At 41.7% G+C, this 14,447-nt stretch overlaps 1 protein-coding gene across 1 annotated transcript in view; it reads left to right on the forward strand.

Moving 5' to 3' along the window:
• The first annotated feature begins 632 nt into the window (after window positions 1-632).
• The window catches only part of KPNA1 (karyopherin subunit alpha 1), a 73,368-nt gene continuing 59,553 nt past the window's right edge, over window positions 633-14,447 (forward strand). Inside the window, exon 1 of the mRNA XM_075556333.1 lies at window positions 633-819. The gene's annotated coding sequence lies outside the window, so the exon portion shown is untranslated. The remainder of the gene's footprint in view (window positions 820-14,447) is intronic.

Raw genomic sequence — 14,447 nt, forward strand, 5'->3', positions numbered from 1 at the left:
TCTTTTGTCTTTCTTCTTCTGAATCTGTTCTTTCTACTTTCGCCCTCAAAAAGATTTGTATTAAATCTAATCTATTTTGTGCTCTAAGTTTTCATTTGAGAGCGCTTAATGAGACAATTATTTGTGTTTCATTAATTTCTTATTCATATATTGTCACGCATTGGGGTTAGGAATGAACTAGAAAAGGAACGCACAGGAGCGTCTTGCCACTATACAGCATGTGAACGCCTTATATTTGAGGGTATTCACTTTTCATCCTTTTTAAATGATCTCTCGGACTTCAGTCATTTCATCACACATTCATTAAACATATATTAGGTCCTTGCCATGTCAGAGGCTAGCTGTAGAGAGCGACTAGTGAGGCTCCATCTGCCCTGGAAAGGCTTGGTAAAGACCGGTGGTAAACATAAATTTTGCAATACCAAGAAGTGCCATTTCGGTCACTCCTTCACGATTCTGCAACCCATGTCCGCGATTGCGAATATTCTGTGTCATACTCCACGCCGGCGGAGGTTAAAGGGGAGGGGCGCTCGGGACGTCGGTTCCGACCATTGGAAGACTACGTTTCCCGGCAGCCTCTGCGGAAGAGCGGTGGGGTGGCGTGCGCAGGCGCGAGGCCCGGCCCCCGCACGCAGGCGCGCTGTGAACGCCGGCTGATCTGGGTCTGGCTGCTCGGTGCGCGACGGTGGAGAGCGAGGCCTGGCGAGCACCGCGGCGGCGCTGGCCGGCTCTCCGGGGTTGCGCTCAGAAGAGGTCCGGCCGACGAGCGACCGAGGAGCTCCCCTCAGCAGTGGCACCGGCATCGGTTGCCGTGAGCTGGTGAGTGCTGGGGCCTCGCAGCTGCGGCCCCTCCCCCTCCCCCGGCGGAGCTGGCCGTCCCCGGCGGGACGGGAGAGGCCCAGGGGCGAGGGCGTGCGCCGGCCGGGTCTCGAGCTCGGGCTCCTGGGCCGGGGCGTTGGCGGCGCGGCCGTGCGTCACGGGCCCGGCCGTCCTAACGGCCGCGCGGCCGGCACACGGGCGGGTGGGGGTGGGGAGCGCTGGGGCGATCTCCGTCAGAAACGCCGGTCGAGGCGGGGCGGGGCGGCGCGGGGCGGCGGCGCGGGGCGCGGAGGCCGCGGGCGGGGTGAGGCGGGCGTGACGAGCGCGGGCCGGGCGTGGGCCGCGCGGGCGGGAGAGCGCGGGGCCGGCGAGTAGGAAACCCTCGGCGAGGCCTGCCGGAAGGGACCGTCTTGGGAACTCGCAGGTTACAGCCCGCGGGAGCCGGCTGCGGGAGTGTGCGTGTGCGTGTGCGTGGGGGGGGGGCGGGGAAAGGACGGCCGCGTACAGCTGTCATCCCGACGCGGCGGGAAGCGGCTGACGGGTGTGGTGACTGCAGGGATAACAGCCCTCCGGGAGCGCCGCGCCGCGTTCGGGCGAAGATCAGACCCCGAGAAGGCTGAGGGAACGTTTTCGGGTCCAATGGAAGTGCTTCGTGAAAGATGCCAAAATTATGGATTTCCCGGGTTGGAAGTTCAGAATGACACGATGGGGAAACCGTTTTCTAAAAATAGTGTTCCCATGATGTTTTTCTTAAATGGATGGTAAATTCACAGCCCCCGTTTCTTAGTGAATGGCTAAGTGATCACCCCCTAGGCGTGTGTCTGACGTCACTCCCCCCTTAACTTGTTAACGTGCTTGTCGTATTTTGACCTTCATCCAGACGTTATTCCCTATCTCCCTCACCCACATTTAAAGATCGAAGACAGGAAAGTTTCTACAGAGTAAGAATGAACAGTTTTATATCATGTGTTTTTTTTTAACTTGTGTGTTTTTAAATCATTTTATTGGGGGCTCGTACAACTCATCACAATCCATACTTCCATCCGTGTGTCAAACACTTGTATGCATTTGTTGCCATTATCATTTTCAAAGCATTTGCCTTCCACTTGAGCCCTTGGTACCAGCTTTCTCATTTTTTTATTTCGTATTTTTTTCCTGAAATAATGTAGTCTTGGAAGGCACTGTGATGATTTTTAATATGGAGGACATTTGAGAAAGTAGAGGAATGAACATTTAGGGTATTCAGTTCCTTTGAAGGTATTATGCTAAATATTTTACATACATTAAAATGTTTAATGCTTATATTATTAAATACATTCTCTTTAAGTCTATGTTATTTTTTTCTGTTAAATAGATAAAACATGCTAAGTAAGTAACTCAATCTTAGGTCATCCAGAGCTTTATGAAACCTGCCTTAAAACCTAGCCACTTCCATCTGAAGAACTATTTCTCTTTTGCTTTAAAACTTACTGTGTTTTTTCCCCTTTATTTGATTTATTCAACTAATATTAATGGGAATATGGTGATAAAGTGGTGATTAAGACACTGCCCCTAGTTTAGCAGAGAAGACTAACATATTAAAAATTATTAACTGCATGACATTTTAGCAATTATAATTGAGCAGAAACTAAAGCATTCTAAATGGCAAGGGAAGTTCACATGGAAACAGCATAATCCTTGAGGAGCTTATAGCTTAATAGGGAGTCTAAACATTTATATGAAACTTAAAGTGAACCAAATGGCCTGAAATAAAACTGTTCTTTGAAATCAATGTCTGCATAAAGCTGCTTTAAATTCTCATGGGAATTTCTTCCTAGAACTATGATTTGATGTTATGTATCTTGACTCAGTTATCTGGACGTGATGTATAAGAATTTGACAACATCTCTTTATGGATTTTTTTCAATGATCTTTATGAAATAAAAACCTAGAAATGAATTAAGAGCTTTTAAACAAATAACTTCATTTTAATATAACATGGTAGTTTTAAAGTCATTCTGTTTCTCTTTGAAGGAGAGGTAGGCCGGCCCTCAAGGAGATAGACACCTCAGCTGCGCCAGTTGGCTCAAACTTAGGACCAGTTGGCTCAAACTTAGGACCAGGCAGTGTTTAGTTCTGTTGTGTGTAGTTATGAGATGTAGGAATCGGCGTGATTGCACCTAAGAACAATATTTTTCTGAACACTTTGACAGGAGGCTCAGAACTGAATTATGCTCAGTTTTTGTAATTTTCCTTCACCTCAACTGTGTTATAAATTATGTCAGATAGCTTGGAATAGTGCTCAGTTGTTTCCTTGACTGTTTTTCTCCATTGTTTTCTTTTTTACCTTTCCTCTTTCTTTTGAGGGCAGGAATCACTTTTATTCTTTTTAATCCACAGCGTTTTAGCATACTGCTTATTGTGTTAATTAAAATCTTGATGGCTTAGTGAGGCTTATACCTTTAAATCTTAAAAGTTCTTAAAGTATGTATGACTTCTTGGACTGCTAACTATAAGATCATCAGTTCGAAACCACCAGCCACTCTCTGGGAGAAAGATGAGACTTTCTGTACCCGTAAAGCGTTACATTCTTCAGAAACCCACATGGGCAGTTCTACCCTGCTTTATAGAGTCATTGAGTTGGCATGGACTTGATTGCAGTGAGTTTAGTTTTTGGTTTGACTATTGTGTATAAAATCAACTGAGACTTAGCTTGACCATGCAAGTAAAGATGACCTGTAGAAAAAGATAATCCTATTTTTGTCTTTGTTTTATTTTACGATCTATTTGTACTTGGCAGGGTATTATGAATTCAGGCATGATAATCAAAGAAAACATTGGAAATGGGATTCAGTTAGCTGATATGGACAGATTTCACACTCCTCTTGCTATAGGAAGCAGGAGTTGGTCCCATTCCAACTGGGACCAAATAGGGTCTGCATTGGAAATAAATTGAAGCCAAGTGGTGAAAGGTCAGAGGTGAAGACTGGTGCAAAGTACAGATGTTATTTTTTTGTTGAAATGTAACACTAGAAAACAGATTTGAATGACAATATGGTTTTGACCTAGTGTTGTAGACGACTAAGTGGTACATTTTTGGAGAGCAAGTAGTAATCCAGAATGTAGATAATGGGGATAATCTCCCTCTTATAACAAGAATAATACTGTTGTCCATATACAATCAGTCTGCTTACTCATCATGATTGCTTTTCTGGCACAGGGAGGATATGTGCTGAGTTGTCTGTGGGTGTCTGTACTCTGACCAACAAGGCAGGTTGAGGTCAGAATAGGTGTTTGTAGCTGGGAGGCAGAAAGGCATTCAGAACAAATGGCCATCAGTTGAGCGACTACCATAGATCTAACACTGCCCCGTGTGCTTTCATTTAATGATCCTTGCAGAAACCCTCTGAGCAGCTAGACACAGATGCGGGTTAGTTAGATGCCTTGCTCTGTAGTTCACAGAATAGGTGATGGAGCTAGAATTCAAACAGGGCTGTTTGTACTGTGCTTCCATCAAACATTAAAAAGTTTGGTTTTATTAGCAGTGTAGATGTAGTTCTAACCTCATGAAATGTTACTGTGAACATTTAATTTGCTAAAAGCTTGAAGCATGTTCAAGATCTCCATTAAAAACCAGGTTTTTTTCTTCAACAGTTTTATTAGCATATAATTCACATAAACAATGCAATAGTTGTCATATCAAGAAGTATTAATACCAAAAAAGTATTAATACAATAATCACCAGTTTTAGAACACTTTCATTTTTAAAAAAAAACTATAAATCATCTTATTGGGGCATTTTTTTTCTTTCAGTATTGAACAGTTTCTGTATTCTTACATTCATTATTAGCTCCCCATCTCCCACAACCTCCCCTGACATACCACCCAAGGAAGCATTAATCTAATTGTCTCTAGATTTACCTATCCTGGATTTCATATACAGAAAAACATTAAAAAAGCTAACAAAACTAAGAGATAAAAACTTTAATCGCATGAAAGAAAATAGGGAGGCAGGGTAAACAGGAGCTGATACCAAGGGCTCAAATAGAAATTAAGTGTTTAGAAAATAATGGCAGCATATGTACAAATATGCTTGATACAATTGATGGATGGATTGTTATAACAGCGGTAAGAGCTCTCAATAAAATGATTTTAAAAGAAAACATTAAGAATGAGAAAAATTTAAATGTATCATAAAGGAGATCAAATGATAGAATGCTAAATGTTAACTGCGTCTGCAACAGTCCACTTTCTGCATGTTAGCAAGGCTGTTCACATCTCTGGTCAGTGGCTAGAGGGGAGTCCTCAGGGGCTTAATCCATGCATTATTCCCCTTCCCTTAAAAATCAGTTTTAGATGACAACATGAAAAAAGCTGTCCCTAGCTCCAATCTCGGCACTCTTAAGGCTTCTATTTTCTTTTGACTGTTCTTGTGCTTGCTTCATCTTGATAAATAACATACTGTTATTTCTTTTTTCAAAGTTTTTTGATATTTCTTTATCAATTTTGACATTATTAGTTGACTCTCCTCTAAACAAGTTATTCCTTAGTATTCCATACTTTACCCACCTTATCTGTTACATAGACACATTATGTGGTCTATCCTTCCAACATAGCCTTCACCGAATTTAACTACCTGTATATACTCGAGTATAAGCCGAGTTTTTCAGCACATCTTTTAAATGCAGTTTTTGTGGTAAAATAAGGTGCTTCGGCTGATATTCAGGTCAGCTTGTACTCGAGTGTATATGGCAAGTCAATATTCACCGTTTATACTATACCTGTGGAAGTATTATCAGCTGAACCAAATCGTGTACAATAATTTTCTATCTTCACCCTCTCAAAGAGGTCATGCTTTTCCTTTGGGGAAGGTCTTTTATATTATGAGATTCCTATGCATAATTTAGCTGTCATTTTAGTATAATCTAGACTGGTTACTTTTTAGGTCTGTTTCACAACTGTTACCTTGGAACCTTCCTTTATGTCATCCTTCACATTCCCTTTTTCCATTTCATTTTGGATCCTCTTGTTTCTGGTTTCCCTGGTTGTCTTTTTTTTTTTTCTTGGCTTACTCATTTCCTTGGAGTCTATCTTCCAACAGATTTCGGAGAAAGTACACTAGCAATAAAAGTTTTCTGAGATCTTTCATAGCTTTATTTTGTCAGCTTGCTAGGATCTGAGATTGTAGGCTAAAAATCAGATTTACTCAACATTTTGAGGTCATAGCTTGATGATTTTTTAGCTTATGATGTTGCTGTTGATGGTCAGAGCCATTCTAATTAGTTGTCACTTGTCTGCGATCTTTCATTTCTTCCCCAATTTCTGGAACCTTTTTAGGATCTTATTTTTAAACCCAGAAATTCCATGATGATATGCTTTCTTTTGGTACTCTATGGATCCTTACAGTCTAGGACTTTATTTTCTTTAGTTCTGGGATTTGTTATTTTTTCCTTTTGGAGCTCAAATACAGTTTAAGAAGTTAATTATTCTCAGTTCTTGATAGCACTGTCATCAGATCATACATGTTCTTTTTTTCCCTTTCATTGATGAGCCCTACTTCTATTATCCCTTCTCAGGGCCACTTACTTCATTGCTGTTAATGTCTCTTGATTATATAAATCATTTAAGTATGCAGTGGTGTGTGTGTGTGTGGTTTGTATTATTCTGTAGACCTTGCCCTGTTTATTTTGGGGGGCTATTTTCATTTTGTTGTGTATATACAAACTTGTGTCTAATGTAGAATTCTGTGGTGTGCATTTGTCGTATTTTACTATTTATTCTGTAATGACATTGCCTTTCTACCTTCACAAGTATAGGGTGGTGAATTGTACTGTAACTTGTGCATCCTTAAAGAACTTTTGTGAGAAATACTCTGAAATATGGACCCAGGAATAGGAGCCCAGCCATAAGAGGGAGAACTACTTTATGTGCCTCCTAAGAACAGTGCAGGAGGGTTCTTGTTTATCTGCATCCTTGCCAGTCCTTGGTCTCATCCAGCTTTATGGTTTTTGCTAATCTGAGGGGTACAAAGTGATTAATTGATTGCTTCCATTTACAATCTTATTAAAATGTTTTACTAGCCTTTATATCTACTTTGGTGTTCCCTTTGATGGTTGTCTATTTTGCCCCATGCACCACTTACCTTTGTATTTCCTGTCTTTTAGTCTCTCTTTTGCTTGGATGTTGGTATTTTTTTTAAACATTTCAAATAAGTATATTTTGAGCTTCTCTTTAAAAGCCTGTGTTGTCAGCATTCAGCTGGAGTGGAGGCAGGGATGGCCCTTTAAAGGGTCTCTGCATTCCTGCTCTCTAGGATTGCAGCCCCTGTCCCTGAGCTACCTGGCTCCTGTAGACACTGGAGTTGATCATCTCTGGGTTAGAAGTACAAAAGGATCCACACCTACTGTCTTACCTCGGCAGCTCTTGTCGGCAGCATGGTTGGTGTTCCAGAATTGGGTGCCCTCTGTGGGAGGGGATCTTTGTTGAAAGGGGTGCATTAGACCTGAGCCCACTCTGCCCAGGCTGCCAGTCTCTATCCTTCTGTTTCTTCTTTTTGGCCTTGTGGCCAGTGTTGCCTCCAGCTCTTTCCTTCTCTGGATGCTTCCTCCTCTGAACCCTGCTGCTAGCACTGCTGTGTGTCCTACTCTGTCTGCTCAGCCTCAGCCCCCTCAGCCTCATCCCTCCCCTCCAAGACCTCCTCCTCTCCATACCCCTCTCTCTTCTTCCTGTGGATGTTGGCATTCTTAAGTTGCTTTTTTACTTTTCTTTTTATTTTAAAAATAATTTTATTGAGAACTCATACAGATCTTACCACAATCCATCGTGTCAGACACATTTGTACACTTGTTACAGTCAGCCTTTTTACTTTTATTATCTCCTGTTTTCCCTGACTGAGTCTTCATCTGAGATTCCTCAGACTTACCTTCCTACTAAGTAAAACACTGCTACAGAATCATAGATACCTATTAAACAAATCAAATGGAAAGCTGCTCTGTTGTCGTAACTTCTCCATGCCTAGGTCTCTGTGCTTCTGAAGGTGGCGCTCCCATTGCTCTCCACCCTTCCTGAAGAACCCTGCACTTTTTGAGCCATCTGATGTCAAAATGGCAGTTTTGGCATCCCTGAGGGAATGAAATTGCACCCTATTGAGTTTTGGAAACAAAAGGGAACGTTTGAGCATAACCTTCTGAGTTCCCATGTACAGGGGATAGGGCGCTGTGACTTCCTGCTATGGCTAAAAGCCACTCAACATTCACCTCAAACTTGTGAAGTTCAGCCCTGGGCTTCGTGGTACAGATGATCCCCAAGGTGGAAGAGGTGACCGATACTTTGAAACTGGTCGAGCTCCCCAAAAAGCCAATGGAGGGAAATGAGCAAGATGAAGATTTTCTGAGGAAGATGCATCCTGTGCTGCTGGAGGTCGACATGATGGAATGTACCCTAAGTGCCCAGAATCAGGATGTCTGGATGTTTCTTTCCCTTCAACTTCAGGAGCCCCAACGTGTTGCTTAACAATCAGGAAACTGAGACTTAAGTGTACCAGCTCACCTGTTTCTGCTCTGTGACCATGTAACTTAGTTGGTGTAGGGTATATATGGCTGTCTGCCTTTTGTGTGCATCTTTGACCCAGTGACACACCAAACACAAGAGTGTCCTTGAACTTGATAGTATGTGTATGTATCATTAAAGGTTGAACTCTTCTCCCTCCCCCCGCAAAAAAAAAAGTTTGAAGGGACAAGTTAATGGCTTATGGGTGGATGGGTAAGATTTCCCAGCAAAATTCTCACAGGCCAGCCTTGCTGTGCTTGAAGAATTAGCAGGTGCACTGTCATAATGAGAAGGAAAATCCTTTGTTGTATTTTTCTGACCTTTTTTCTCAGTAATGCAGTTTTCCATTTTTATTTTAAAACTTTTCCTAATGAGCTTCCATGATCATTTTATGTCTCTTGAGAAAAATCTATTAAGATTACTCCTTTGGAATCTGGAAGAAACAGAAACCAAAGGTCATTGTTGTTACCTTCTGAGTTGACCTCTTTGCCATGAATTGAACTGACCCAGCACATGCCCCAAAGTCTGTTTTGAATGGGGTTTGTTTTTTCTTAAAGTCTATAAGACGGATATATTACTGAACGAGGTTGTCTGCAGTTTAAATAAGTTTTGTTTGGAATAAATCCATGCATGTGTGAACAGAAACCCTAGGAGCAGTACTTTTTGACATACCCGGTAAAACCAATGGCCACCACGTTGATTCTGACTCATGCAGTCCTCATGTGTATCCATGGGTTTTACTCCAAAGGGTTTTAGTGCCTGTTGCAAGAAGATGGTCAAGCCTTCATGAATGCATCTGGGTGGACTTGGACTTCGAACTTTTAGGTTAGCATACTAGCACGTAAACCAGTTGTGCAACCCATCAATATCATTCTTATGCTGTGATAGGATAGGGGGCACCCCTCCAAAAAAACAAAAAACAAAACTGTAGGGTCAGAAAATAAACTACTGGGGATTAGAGTTACATGGATTTGCTAGAAAGGGGCCTGACAGAACTTAAAAAAAATTTTTTTTAATTTATTTTTTGGACAGAACTTTTTAGAATGATGAAAAGGTTCTGTATCTGTATTAGGGAAGACTTCATATGACTGTTAAAAGTCAAGGAACTATTCACTAAAAATGGTAAGTTTTACTATATGTAAATTATATGTCAAGGAGCTCTGGGGTCATAGTGGGATACATATTAGCTACAAGGTCAGCAGTTAGAACCCAGCAGACACTCTGTTAAGTAAACTTTCTGTTTCCATAAATATTTACAGCCTTAGAAATGCAAAGGGGCACTTCTGTTTTGTCCTATAGGTAAGATTTTTGTTCTGATGATGCCTGATACCTGATCCTTTGACACCTTGTGATCCCACAGGCTGGTGGGCTTCTTCCATGTGGGCTTTGTTGCTTCTGAGCTAGATGGTCGCTTGTTTACCTTCAAGTCTTTAAGACCCCAGACACTATCTTTTGATAGCCGGACACCATCAGCTTTCTTCGCCACATTTGCTTATGCACCCATTTGTCTTCAGCGGTCATATCAGGGAGGTGAGCACAAAATGATATGTTTTTTTGTTCTTTGATGCCTGATAACTGATCCCTTCAGCACCTCGTCACACAGGCTGGTGTGCTTCTTCCATGTGGGCTTTATTGCTTCTCAGCCAGATGGCCGCTTGTTTACCTTCAAGCCTTGAAGACCTCAGATGCTATCTCTTTTGATAGCCGGGTACCATCAGCTTTCTTCATCACATTTAGTTGTTCACCCACTTTGTCTTCAGTGGTTGTGTTGGGAAGGTGAGCATCATAAAATGCCAATTTAATCGAAGAAAGTATTCTTGCATTGAGGGAGTACTTGAGTGGAGGTCCAATGTCCCTCTGGTACCTTAATACTAACCTTATAAATAAATATATGCACATAGATCTATTTCCCTGTCCTCATGTATAAATATATTTGCATATGTACATGTCTTTATCTAGACCTCTATAAATGCCCTCTGCCTCCCAGCTCTTTCCTCTATTTCCTCTGACTTCCCTCCTGTCCCACTATTATGCTCAGTCCCCACCAGGGTTTCAGCAATTCCTCTTAGTTACATTACCCTTGATCATGCCCAACTAGGCCCCCCGCACCCTCCTCACCACCGATTTGGATCGCTTATTGTTCCCTTGTTCCTGGGTTTATTAGCACCACTACCTTTCCCCCCACCTCCCCGTCTCCCATGTCCCCACGGAACTATCGGTCCCGTTTTCTCCTCCAATTGTTCATCCAGCCTATCTTATTTAGACAGACCTGTGGAGATAGTAACATGCACAAAAACAAGAGAGAGCACAACCAAGCAACAATATACAACAAAACAACAAACCAATGACCAAAACAAAACACAACAAGAAAGAAAAGCTTGTAGTTAGTTTAAGGGTCGTTTGTTGGCCTTTAGGAGTGTTTTCCAGTCCAGTCTGTTGGGGCACCACGCCCTGGCCCCAAAGTCCACCTTCAGCATTCCCTGGGGACCTTGCCGCTCCATTCCTTTCCTGTTCTGTTGCACCCCCTTAATGTTTTGCGTCGGTGTGGTGGGATCCGATCGAGTGCAGTTTCCTCACTGTGTCTCTGGTGTTGTCACCTGTAGGACTGTGGGTCAGTGAAGGACGTCATTTCTCATTGGGGCCAGCCATGTGGTCCTCTCTATGGACTGACTGTTCTAATTGGGAACATCGACCTCCTAGCCTGGTGGGCCATGATGTGCTCCACTCTCCTCCTCCCCCTTCATCTGCTCCCGTGTGCTCTGATCAGAGATGTCCCTCTTCTGGAACTGTAGATTCAGTGCCATCCTTTGAAATATATTCTTCTGAGGGGAGGGGCAGATGTCCCCTTAGTAGTTGGGGTTGGGGCTGGCCCCCCAGACCTCTCCACTGATTCCCTACTCCACGCCAGCGTGTTGCATTCACATCTTGGAGCATCTTTCCCTGTGGAGACACAAACAATACCCTCCCCTTGGGTGGGTTAGTGCCCAGTGCCCCTGCTACCCTTTTCTTTACTATTATTATTTTTTTACTTTCCCCACCTCCTTTTTAGTTGTCTACCATGTGTATCCCTGTATTTGGTCTGGTCCCTGCCATATTACCTGGTCCTCACACCAGGAATATTTGTATACCGTAGCTTTTTCCCTATGCCCCCTTTGCCTTTTTTTTTTTTTAAAAGCTTACCTCAGCAGCCTTTCAAGCCTTTCTATGTTTAAGTCAATGCTATCTTGAGGTCGCTTTTCTCTTTTTTTGCCCTCTGGGTGAGGTTGTTCTATATGGTGGTCTCTTTATTTATGCTTGGTGAGTGTTGTTCTGCCCATACTGGGTCAGCAAGGATCTTTTGTAGGGCTGGGTTTCTTCTAACATATTCTTTGAGTTTTTCCTTGTCTGGGAAGACTCTTACTTCTCTATCTTGATCGATAATTATAACAAAATGCACAAAGATCGATAATTATAACAAAATGCACATATTCTTCCTTTTCAGTTACAAAGCTGAAAAGGAAGAACGTGCTTAGCATATCTCAAGCAGTAATAATTGAAGGGGAAAAATCCTGCATTAAATTGCAATCCAAAGGATTTCATGGGCAAAATACTGATCAGTAGTAATGAAGGAAGAAATTAAAGTTGTACAGAAGATATTAACAAAACACGACTAGCAGCCAAGCATACATATCCATTGGTGCCATCTGTGGAATCCCAGTCAATGTAAAAACAACAACAAGGATATATGTATACTTGTCTAAGTAATTTCTGACATTGAATTGATAAGACTACCTTTAGAAACTAGGGGAGGAAAATTGGAGGGACATTTCAGTTTTTCTCTTTATACCCTTTCCTACTGTTTGACTGTTTATTTTTCTTGTGAGCGTTTTTATATTTTAAAAGGAAATAATTTTCAAAGGTACAAGTGCACAGTATGGATGGTAGTAATGACAAAAATGAGTGTGTCATCTTTGATACCACCAATTTAACAAGTGTGGTAGGAAAAAAAATCAAGAGTCATCCCTTTTTCTCCAAGCACTTCTTGAGTCTACTGGTGAAGAGCAGATTTTCCAGTAAAGTAGGACTGACTCCGGTTTCTGACAATTGTACTTTCCCTTATGCTTTTGTTTTCCATTCTTCCCCTTGTTTTTGTGCATGTCCTCTTTTCAAAAGGAGCCCTGGCGGTATAGTAGATTATGCTTTGGGCTGCTAACTGCGCAAGGCCTGCAGTTTGAAACCACCAACCACTTTATAGGAGGAAGTTGAGGCTTTCTACTTCCATGAAAATTTACAACCTTGGAAACCCCACAGGGGCACTTCTACAGTGAGTTTGGGTTTTTTTTTTTAAATCTCTCTCAAACCTCAGCTGCTGAAATCCTGTCTTTCACAACCAAGCTGAAACAGTCTCTTCTGTAAAGTCATCTTCTCCCTGATCACCTTAATCAGAAGAAATTTTTATTTTCATCATGATTAGACATTTTTCAGTATATAGATATAAATACTTTTAAGGTTATCATCTCAATTTTGCAAATGCAAATTGTAAATGCAGAGAAATCTAGTGATATTGCTAGGAACATTTGAAAATAAGTTCTAGGCCAGAGCTCTTCTCTGGACAAACTTCTAGAACTAAAAGAGTAAACTAAACCAACTGCCAGCAAGTTAATGCCAACTTGTGACCCAGTCTAGGGTTTCGGAGGCTTCGTAAGTCTATGGAACAGGCAGCTTCGGCTAGTCTCATCTTCTCTCCAGGAGTTGCTGGGAGGTGTGACCCGCTCACCTTGTGATTATCGGCCCAACTCATACCTGACAGCACCACACTACTAGACTCCTTTCCCCCCCCTCAAACCAACAGCCTTACATTATTTATTGTTAAACTTGATTAGGAAGCAAAAAACCAAGGAATAAGCCAGATTATTTGCCAATGGAAGTTCAATTCATCGGATGGGGACAAAAGTCTTAATTCAACACATGATTTGAGCCTGGGAAAATGCAGCCATGCGTGCCATCCTTCAGGGGGCTCCTTACACATCCAGCTTGGTTCTTCTCCAGTGTCTTCTCTTGGAGTTGTACCTGATTTTATTGCCGGTTTTCATTCGAATCCATTGGGGGAATGGGCCGATTCTGCTTCTGTTTCTTGGCCAGGAATCTCTTGATCCTGAAAGTCTTATGAGACGACATGGTGAAGTCGGAGCAACACCACACTCGGGATGGCAGAGAAACGGAGAGCTAGACTCCTTTTTTATCTTCAGAGCATTGTAATACAAAAAAGCAAGTAAATAGTTAATCTTTGTGTAAATATTCTAGAATGTTTCCATTTAAAATTTGCAGTGATTCAAAAAATACAGAAAAGTTATGAGTACAAAAATCTGAATACCCTTCCATCCACATTTCTCATCATTAGCATTTAACCTCTTATCCATTTACTTTATCTTTACATTATCATCCTTTCTTTCTCAGAGAATTAGAAACACACTCCCCTTAATTGTTTTGAGAATAAGTTGCAAACTGTTTACTCCTAAATACAAAAAGTAGATTAGGATAAGTAAAAAAACATTGTTACTAAGAATCCTTTATGCATGCAAACAAAATGTGATTAAACATGTCCCTACAATCAGTGAATGGCTGCAGAGGAGTTCTCTCAGTAATACACTTAGTTCCAACTGAGTGCCTTCAAAAATGAATACTTCTTATCACATGGAAAAAGGCAATTTTGAGATTAAGGCTAGTAAGTATTTTAAAAATAAAACTCAAGTGGCCATCATCCCCAATCATTGAAGCTTTAAAAAACTAGTTTATGAGAATGTGTCCCACGTAAAACAAACAACAATGTTTAGATGGATCAAATGTGTTAAAGGAAAGTCAAGAAGACATCGAAAGTGAGCCAAAAGAGGCAAGACCATCAGAGCTGAAACTGGCAGAAGAAAACTGTAGATTTGCTATTGATGTGTGATAGTTACTGAAGTTGGGACCTTAGGTGGTTTTGGCATTTTAACTTGTTAAGTGGATGACTCAAATGCCTCAGCAAATGATCAGTTCAGTGAGTGCCAGAAGCACTGTGTGAAGATGAGCTAGCTCAAAGAGTTGCACTTTCCATTAGTCTTCTAAACATGATTGAAGTTAAC

This window comes from Tenrec ecaudatus, chromosome 8 (assembly GCF_050624435.1).
Source record: "Tenrec ecaudatus isolate mTenEca1 chromosome 8, mTenEca1.hap1, whole genome shotgun sequence".
NCBI classification, from domain to species: Eukaryota; Metazoa; Chordata; class Mammalia; order Afrosoricida; family Tenrecidae; genus Tenrec; species Tenrec ecaudatus.